This window comes from Cupressus sempervirens, chromosome 10 (assembly GCF_028749045.1).
Source record: "Cupressus sempervirens isolate cs-2001-9-10 chromosome 10, ASM2874904v1, whole genome shotgun sequence".
In the NCBI taxonomy this organism is placed as follows: Eukaryota; Viridiplantae; Streptophyta; class Pinopsida; order Cupressales; family Cupressaceae; genus Cupressus; species Cupressus sempervirens.
The window spans coordinates 700,282,346-700,292,007 of NC_143127.1; the positions used below are offsets into that span (position 1 = coordinate 700,282,346).

At 32.9% G+C, this 9,662-nt stretch overlaps 1 pseudogene; it reads right to left on the reverse strand.

Moving 5' to 3' along the window:
• Nucleotides 1-6,497: 6,497 nt before the first annotated feature.
• Nucleotides 6,498-9,342, reverse strand: LOC149535755 (nucleosome assembly protein 1;2-like; annotated as a pseudogene).
• Between the last annotated feature and the right edge of the window lie 320 nt (nt 9,343-9,662).

The following is a 9,662-nucleotide window of genomic DNA, read 5'->3' on the forward strand; positions in this document are numbered from 1 at the left end:
ATCCATTGAAGCCTTTGGAAGCATATTGAGCATACATCCTATCCATTTAGATAAAGCCCCTCAACAAGAGAGCTTCTCATTGAGAGAGCCCATTAATGGCTCATATTTTCAATTGAGAGCTCATCTTAGTCTATCTTGAAGTTTATGAATTTTGTTTAGTTTGTAGAAGCTTTATTTAAATTTGGTTTCTATTAGCATACTAACATTGCTCATATACACACATAACCTGAAAAAACTCAAAACTTCTACACTTATCAGTTCAACTAATCAGTTGCTTAAGAATATGAAGTTGAATTGTGTGACATCTATTGGAAGCCACCCCTGAATGTCAATAATCTTAGCCTAAATGTTAAAAAAATGGCTTAACTTCAGCTTTGAGATAGTGATTTTAATATTTTTAAGCCACTTTGGATACCATTTGTTTGCCATAAAGTCTAGCTTGAAAGGAATAAAAGTACCTTTAGAAATAGAAGCAAAAAGACAAAGCAAGCTACGAAGAGAACAGAAGGGTGTGTATTCAAAACTCAAGACTAGAAATAATATAACAGCCTACAAACAAATGGACTAAAAAAAAAATGCTCTCTTAGGTCAATTAAATCTTCATAATGACTGAAATTATGTCACTAAGATCATGTTTTCCTCTCTGTTGGTTAGAAATAATAAGATTTAAGTTAGAATTTCAAGATTTATTCTTTTGAGAAGGAAAAAATTCAAAATATTTTCATGTGTTATGTTTTAATTTGAAGGTAATATGGGAAGCTTTCCTACTTTAAGTTTAGGAGATAAGAAACATAGATTCCCAAGTACAGTTCTATGAACAACAAATGGAATGGAAAGAGAATGATCTATTCTAACTCTAGGGATTGTGGAATGGCATTTACTATGGTGGATTTTTTTATCATCATCCCTTGTACTTTTATTACTAAAAAAAGTAATATGTAAAAAGGGGCCATTTAAAGCCCACTTTGTAGAGAAGCCCCGTAATTTTCCTTCCGCAAAGTTAGAGATTAACAAAATTGTTCCAAATAAAAAAATCAAGCAACATACTCAAGAAGGTCAAAAACACAAATAGAAATAAAATAAAAAACATTTATAATTCTGTGTTGTTTCTATACACATTTGATTGTCTCTGTACGGTAGGTAATGGCTAACAAAGAAAGTTCCTCAACTATTCTGGTGTATCCAGTTATTTATATGTTAGAGTGGAGAATTTAACTAAAGACTGACTTGGCTCAATAATGCCACAATATCTGAATGATGATGAATCTTATATTGACTAGACTAAGGAACCACTTCTCGATCTGATGATGCCAAGGAGGCTAATGAATGCAAGCATGGAATTCAATGTGTTGTTTTTAACAACCTTGGAGTTATCAAACAAATAATCTGATCTACATTTTCTTGTGGATGTAGATTGAGAATGTAATGAATCAATGGATCTCTATGCAAATACTAGATGTTTCTAGTTTTTGGTTACCTAATGTTGGAGCTGAAATTGTGTTTACATTCTTTTTTACAAATCTGTACATCAAGTACATCAAGTACTGCCCCAAGACTAGACAAGTCCAACTCCAATTCTTTGTTCTTAGATTCAATTGCATGTTTCAAGAAAGACCTAAGTCTTAGTTTATTATATATTCTTAACATCAATACATGAGACAATTAAGTTGAGTCTGTATGCTTCTAGCACAAGAAATTGACTTAGAAATCTACATAACCTGCCACTTAAGGAAAGTGCAAGGCAACTACTCAACTTCCAAAGAAACAATATTAAATTTAAATAGTATAATAAAGGAAGAAAAAATTTAAGATAAAATTTATCATATATAAACTTATAACTAAATAGTAAAATATCCCAAAATTTTCTATAAACAAATTAAAAATCATACCTCAAAACTAGCTGCATCATCTTGTCACCTCCCCTAGTGCATCAAATAAAGGTTGAATGTATTCATTGGGACTCCTTATCACCCTGTGAGCTAAATCATGGCTGAAATTCCTTTGATCAACCATGTCTATAAGTAGGCCATGGAAACCCTAAGTGATCATGCCTCTGATCTTGTCCATGTACACACCTTGCCCCACCTGCAAAATGTTGCCACAAACATGTTAAAAGGCTATGTCATGCATTAATGGCTTCTACAATAGTACATTTGATTGGTAAATCTTTTAAAAGGCTGATGAGATGAAATGAGAGGAGAGAAAAGAAGAAATTTACATCTTGGTCTAGGAAGTCCATGAAAGTGCACTTGTGCACCAAACTGGCTTCCTCATTGATATCCATCACTGGCAATGTAGCTTCCTATAGTGGGAAAATGAGGTACTGCAAACTATCGGTCCAAACCTCACTTGCAAACACCAAAATAGTACCGAACTAAAACAATATATACAAGATTAGTATTGTAGTTGTTCTACTACTTAAATTTTTTTACTACAATATATACAAGATTAATATTGTAGTTGTTCTACTATTTTTGTATTTTGACTCCCTTATGTCTTCTGTAGCTTGTTCTGGTCATTGTAAAACAACAAATATATTTGTAGCTCTCTTGACAATCTACTGTCTTCTCATCTTATTCTCTTTGCATTTTTTCAATTAGAAACAATAGAGAAAATGTAATAACTAATAATTACACACGCTTGTTGTATGCCCAAATTAAATGTAGCTTTTGATGTCATTGGTTAAAAATTATTTATGTAGCCTTTAGCAAGGATTATAATTGCATTCCATTTTCTCAAGTAATGAACATCTATATCTTTCAATGCCCAAAATAAAAAGCTCAGTACAAGTCTTGCATGAAATTTGATAGAATAAGTAGAGCTAGCCATCATACTTTTGAGAGCAAAATTTTGAGGCTTGATAGGCTACTCCCTTTGATGTTGAAGAATTTGGTGAGCGAGATTATTACATAATTTCCAAAGATTAAAATGACCTCTGTCAATTTAGCCCTGAAAGACCTAGCTTTCTGGCCATTACAATAGTTGATGGCCATTAGAATAGTTCTTGAGGTCTTCTCAAACTGTATTTACCATGAGAAGAGGATTCAATTGTGCTATTTTTGAGTCCATTGCAAAGGTATAGTGGAATTGGTATCTACATTTTTGGAAATATATTTAATATCTTCCATTACTATTTCTACTATGGTTAGAAAGACAATGAGTGTTGGGAATTATTAGCATTTTACATCTATACACTGGGTATTATTATTACTATGGTTTGGCATTAGTTGTCTTGACATAGCATGAGTGACTTTCTAGTTACAGCCACATCTATCCCTATTTGGACAATTCTCCCATTAAGAACAGATGCCAATCTATTCCAATGCTCCCCCTTCAACACAGGCATCCAATATACTGCTAAATGTTGTCAAATTTTTCTTTGAATGTGTCTAGAGGCTTTTTGTTAAATCTATTATATTCCAAAATTATTGTAAGCCCTGAGACAGAATTTCTCTCAGCCATCAAATCAAAAAGATCACATGCCTTGTGTATGCTTTGAGAGATGTTCATGTCTTGTTCTGAAACTCTTGTTTTGGGACAGACAAGGAGGATGCTGTCAAGGGTTCTAAAATCTTTATACCTACCAGCTACATCTTTCTACTCACACACCCATTTTAGTTCATATGATCATTTGAAAATTGTGTCACTCTAAGCTCTCAACTATTTCCTCTTGTTTGATCATCTCATAACTGTTGAATGAGAGCTTTGGGATAAGGTATAGGCATCCATCAAAGCATAAAGGATTTTGTCAGACGATGTAGATGAAGTAGTAGCATTTTCCTTGGGAGACATGCTTGGAAAATGGAAGCATAGATAAGTCATGTGAACTATTTGACAGGATGCCTGCATATAATGTGGTCATCAAAAGCCATGGTTGCTGGATATGCACAAAACAGATATGTTGAGAGAATATATTTGTTTAAGTTGCAACTGCCCTGGTAGACATGCATGCAAAATGTGGAATCATAGGTAAGGTGTTTGAACTATTTGATTGACTGCCTCCATGAAATGTCATCTAATGACAGGCCAATATTGCAGGATATGCATATTGATTTGTTGAATATATTTGCACACACACACACACACACACACACACACACACACACACACACACACACACACACACACACACACACACACACACACACACACACACACACACACACACACACACACACACACACACACACACACACACACACACACAAACACACACACACACACACACACACACACACACACACACACACACACACACACACACACACACACACACACATGCATGCACATATGAGTGTTTATATTTATATCAGAGAAAATGAGTTAAATATATGTGCTTTGCCAACATCTCTTGTCTATGCGAAAATGGAACCTTTGGAATGGGTTATAGACATCTATCAAAGCATAAATGATAGAGAACTATTGTTGGATGTTGTTTCCATTAGCTTGGTAGACATGCATGCAAAATGTGGAATCATAGTCTACCTCTACATAGTATAGCATGATATAGTTAGTACTATTACTACTACTACCACTACTATTGACTGACCTAGCCTCTTGCTGCTCTTGTTGGCAACTAAAGTATTGTATGTAAGCCAATTCTACTACACAGTGTATACAAGACCCTTCCGTTTCCTTTTCCCTTTCTTCCTTCTCCATTGAAAAAGATCACTACAAAAACATAGATCACAAGGGCATAGCAAAAGACAAAATATATATCCACTCTTGAATCATAAATTAATGAATGAAGGGAAAAACTAGGTGGCGGCATAAGTTATAATACAATCAATCAAAATTTAATGACTTTTAAGTCCCATTCCATTCCCCCAACTTAACAAAAGCTTCCATTGTGTACCCCCCTAGTTTCTCTTGATCATTGATTTGTGTGTATGCAAAAAGGAGAGATAGAAGAGCTTGCAATCAGAATAGCACATCAAATCCATGTACAACAACGAACTATATTTTTTAGTGCCTGGTCATTCATGACTTTATATTCTTACCCAGCTTGGAAAAATCCCAACTATTTCTCATCAAATCCCACCTAGCTTTATACATCAAAACCTCACAAACCAGGAAAACAAAAACCATAATCAATGTTAGCATATATACTATATGAATATATGAATGCCATGGGAATGTTGTACAGTTGGGGCAAGGGGTTGTAATTCTGTTGCAACTTAGTGATGAATGTAGAATTAATTTGAAACTGTAGTTAAGATAATTATATTACAAATTGTAGAATTAATTAATTTGGAACCACAATAAAAATAAAATTGCATTGTATTATATCCCTTGAGTTTCCTCATAAAAATGTACACATGATATTCCTACAACTTGCTATTAGTGTGGTTGTGATACAATAAAATTCTACATGATATCATCCAAATACCTTCCATGTGTGAAATAGCAAGCACTAATAGTTTTCTTATTGATGCTTGAAGTTTATCAATAGCAATGTTCAATTAGCACAATTGTGATAAGACATAGATCATAACGAATTTTAAATGCAATAGGAATGAAAAAAGGGTTTGCACCTGACCTATCAAACTGATGATAGCCAGTAGTTGCTGAGATTGGAATAACTTTCAAGATGTGGATTGTTACTAATGTTTTAAGAGTGGAAAATTATGAGTAAATCAGGAAAGTGTGATTTTCTAGCAATCTCTAACAATTTTTTCATTAAAAAAATACGGTTTTTGGACTTCAATAATTTTTGCAACTGTTGTTTTTTAAATTTTTTTCTTAACCTAACCCTGACCAATTTTCATCCCCAAACTTAACAGTAACCCAATGTTTTCCCATTATTTGGAGAAAGATAAACATTTGTCTTGCCAAGTTATTCACAAGAAAGATATTTGCTACTCAAATAGCTATAATGCAAATATTGATAAGACTTGGAAAAATATCAATGTTGAATTCATCCTATGTTAAGGCTTGGAGGAAAGCTAACTTAATTCAATACGATCTAATCCTATACTTAAAAAAAATTTGAAACATGATTTTCATTAGATTAAAAAAGAAGCAATCAACACTCCTACACATAATGTCATCTCTTTGTTCAACAACAATTTCCATCTAAAGAAAGATGCTGGTAAAAATGCATGATATGAAGGAACTATCTATGAACATACCTAGAAATATACTTCAATATCAGCACCTATAAATTTGCATTTGCACTCAATCGCCTGTTGCTAATGTCTATAGACTTTGTACTATTGCTTGTACTCAAATGGCTGCTATTAAACCCATCCACAAAAAAATTGACTCTAAATTAACCCTATTCCTAATCAAAATCTTTTGAAATGTAAACCCCATAATAAATACCAACCCAGACTTGGAAACTGCCAAACCCTTAACAAATGCTTACCTAGAATCTAGGCTGGATTTCAAATCCACACTACTACATTGCCACAAAAATATAAATAAATGTTTAATTTCATGCCAAAATTTGAGGAACAAGCATAAATTTCTGAGCATGACATAATCAAGCAAATTGTCTAAGCACTTTTATGGCCATTTTCTTCCCCTTTGTGATCTTCATCCTCTTCCTCACTGCCATCATCATCTTCATCCGCATCATCATCATCTTCAAATATACATTCGTCATCATCACCTACTTCACCAGTGAACCAAGAAATTGCATGAGGGATGAGTTTATCCTTAATTGTTCATCTGCAAAAAACACATAAAATCAATGAAACTTGATACCTAGAAGGTACATAAACCCAAACAGTTTGCAATGGATCAAGAAAAAACCCAATCTCATAGTCTTGCTCCATCATATCTTGTAATTCCTGAGCCTATAAAACACCCAATAAACTTATCAGAACACAAATATAGGATGCCAAAAAGTGTATTCTTTGAGAACTAAAGACTATAGCAATAAAAAAAAATTTGCTTGTCATTAATCATAGCATCATCATCAACATCATCATCTTCAAGAACCTTGGGTGGATCAAAGAAATTGAAGAAACTTGGGCATTTCTTAATTCATCATTGGTTTTGCATTCTTCACTCCCTTCTTAGGCTTCTTCTCCATGACCTTTCAAGTTAGGATCTTACCAGGTAACCAATCAATTTCAGTTCTGTGTGTGAAATAACATCACTACATGAATGAAGAAATTCACATAATCTAACTAGCAAAATGAGATATTTGCATTAGACATACCCTACTAAATGATCCAGGATAGGTTAATTTTCATCTTCCATGTAATATATCTTTGTTAACTGCATTTCACAAAGGAAATATGATAGCTTAGGAAGGTAACAAATATATTAAGAAATTGAAAGATAAAATAGACATTGGAAGTGTTCCAAGGGCACTAAAATGTGAGTACTTACCATAGAATTCTTAAAACAAGAATTCTCATTGAAAAAGAGCCCCAACTTGAAACCTTTCTCACCCTTGTCACTGTCAAGGCGAGAACATTGTATATCCTCCAAAAACTTCAAGGCATCTTCATCACATTATATAATCTATTTATAAGTCAGTAAATTCACTACATTTTGAAGATAGGTAATATTCCTTGCTATATCCAAAGTGAGTATTGGATACAAGGAAAAGGAGCAACATGCTACTTGCATTGCCAAAACATCATTTTTCTTCATGGCAGTCAGCCAAAATTCAGGAATGCCCTTTTCTGCCATAATGACAAAGTATCACAATAAGAACTTCCCACCAAATATCACAGATCAAATGAACCTTGAATTGGATATAGTTATTACATACTAGCATCATCTTTCTTTGAATCTTCCTCCTCTTTTTTATCATCTTCAACATCCACTACTCCATTCACAATGTCATATCACTACAACAGAATATTTCATTACAAGAATATAGATTACAGAGTGTCAAGCATAATCAAAAAAGTTTTACCCTAAGAGCTAAACATCTTTTTACAAAATTTGGTACTGAGAATTGCAAACTGAAGTAGTTATTTTGTCTCTTTAATTTCTTACCAAGATATAATTATCCAAGAGAAAGATTTGAATAAAATATAGTTTATTACAGATCAAGTTGCTCCTAAAGGATTGTAAAAGTTCCATCTATGCTTTAAGAATGTCATGTAATAGAACCAAAAAGAATTTTCTATTATGATATTATCCTATTTGCACTTGATTAGACATCATCTATTCTTCCATTTTCTTGTTCTTATTCTGAGATATTTTATGGTCAACATTGAAAACTCGGGTCTACAATGTAAATGAAGAAGACCTGCATCTCACAATATTTGTTGGAATGCACATCATGTTTAGTTGGGGATGAAATCTAGGTTATAAGAAGGAAAGACATTATGAAACAGAACAAATAAAGTTACGTGGGAATCATAGGATAAAAATAAATTTTAGAGAATGCTGAGGAAACTACACAAGTGAAACAAGATATTGTTATATAGGAAAATCTCTATTATGAATCATGCAAATAGAAGATGCAATAATCATGAAAAAATAGCATCTCAAAAAATCAAAGATATAGCAGATTAGATCATATAGGAATCCTAGAGCAAAAAGACAATCAAGAATATGACAAGGAAATGCTACACAGGCGATGCTAGATATTATGTTCCAAGAAAGTCGATCTATAATGAATCATGTGCTATCTGACCCCAATACTGTAACTAATAAGAATAAATTAGAAGTAGACAACAACATTTGGTACAATCTATATAATGAGTACAAAGTACCTGACTTAAATTATCAACCTTTGTGATAGCTTAATATCAACCAATTATCTAAATAAATATGTACAAATTTGCAAGTTCCAATCCATTAGAATAAACCTATTTAAGTTTTAAATGGTTTGATGTACATAGAAAGAAGACAACAACATCAAGTAAAATATCATAATATGAAAAGTACTTGACTCTCATTGTATATATCAACTACATGTGTGAAAACTCCTACGAGTAAGCAAGTTTCAATCTATTGGACCAAGTTTTCTGATAAAGATAACAATATACAATAGTGCTTGAAAATTTAGTAATTGCTTAGAAAAGCAAGAGATCAAGAGATTATATGAAGCTTTCAATTTTGAACACACAGAAAAAAAACTAAACATAGATACCTTCTTGTAAAAAGGTTCGTAAAGCTTTTGATACTTTGCCTCCAACGTAGCTTTTTCTTCAAAAAAATTGGTCCCTATCTCCTTATGTTTACCTTTATTGGCAGCACAAAAATCATAAATCCCTTTGCATGAATATATTTACATAAAAAATCACAATCTAAACATATCAATACCTATAGATCTTGCAATGCCTCCACTTGCTTCTTTACTTTGTGAGGAGGTGATTCAATGTAGCTTGACAAGGTACTGACAAGATTCTGTAACTTCTCCTGAAACATATCATGGAAGAGTTACTAAATCTAGTGATAACTAGAAATTTCTATTATAAACCAGATTCTATCTAGCAAAGGCATTGCCAATTTATCTTGGGCCTTAGAAATTTTACTTCCACATAGGGATGAATGAATAGAGAATTCGCCCATGCTCTCACAATACAAAGACAACCATCCTTGAGATTTATGTTTAGAAAATATTTCCAACAAATTCTTGATATGATTACAGTAGAAATTTCCCTTGGAAAAATTATTAATGCTATTGAGACACTTTGGTATAGAGATGTGTGATGCTCATATGAATTTATATGTTACCATGAAAACCT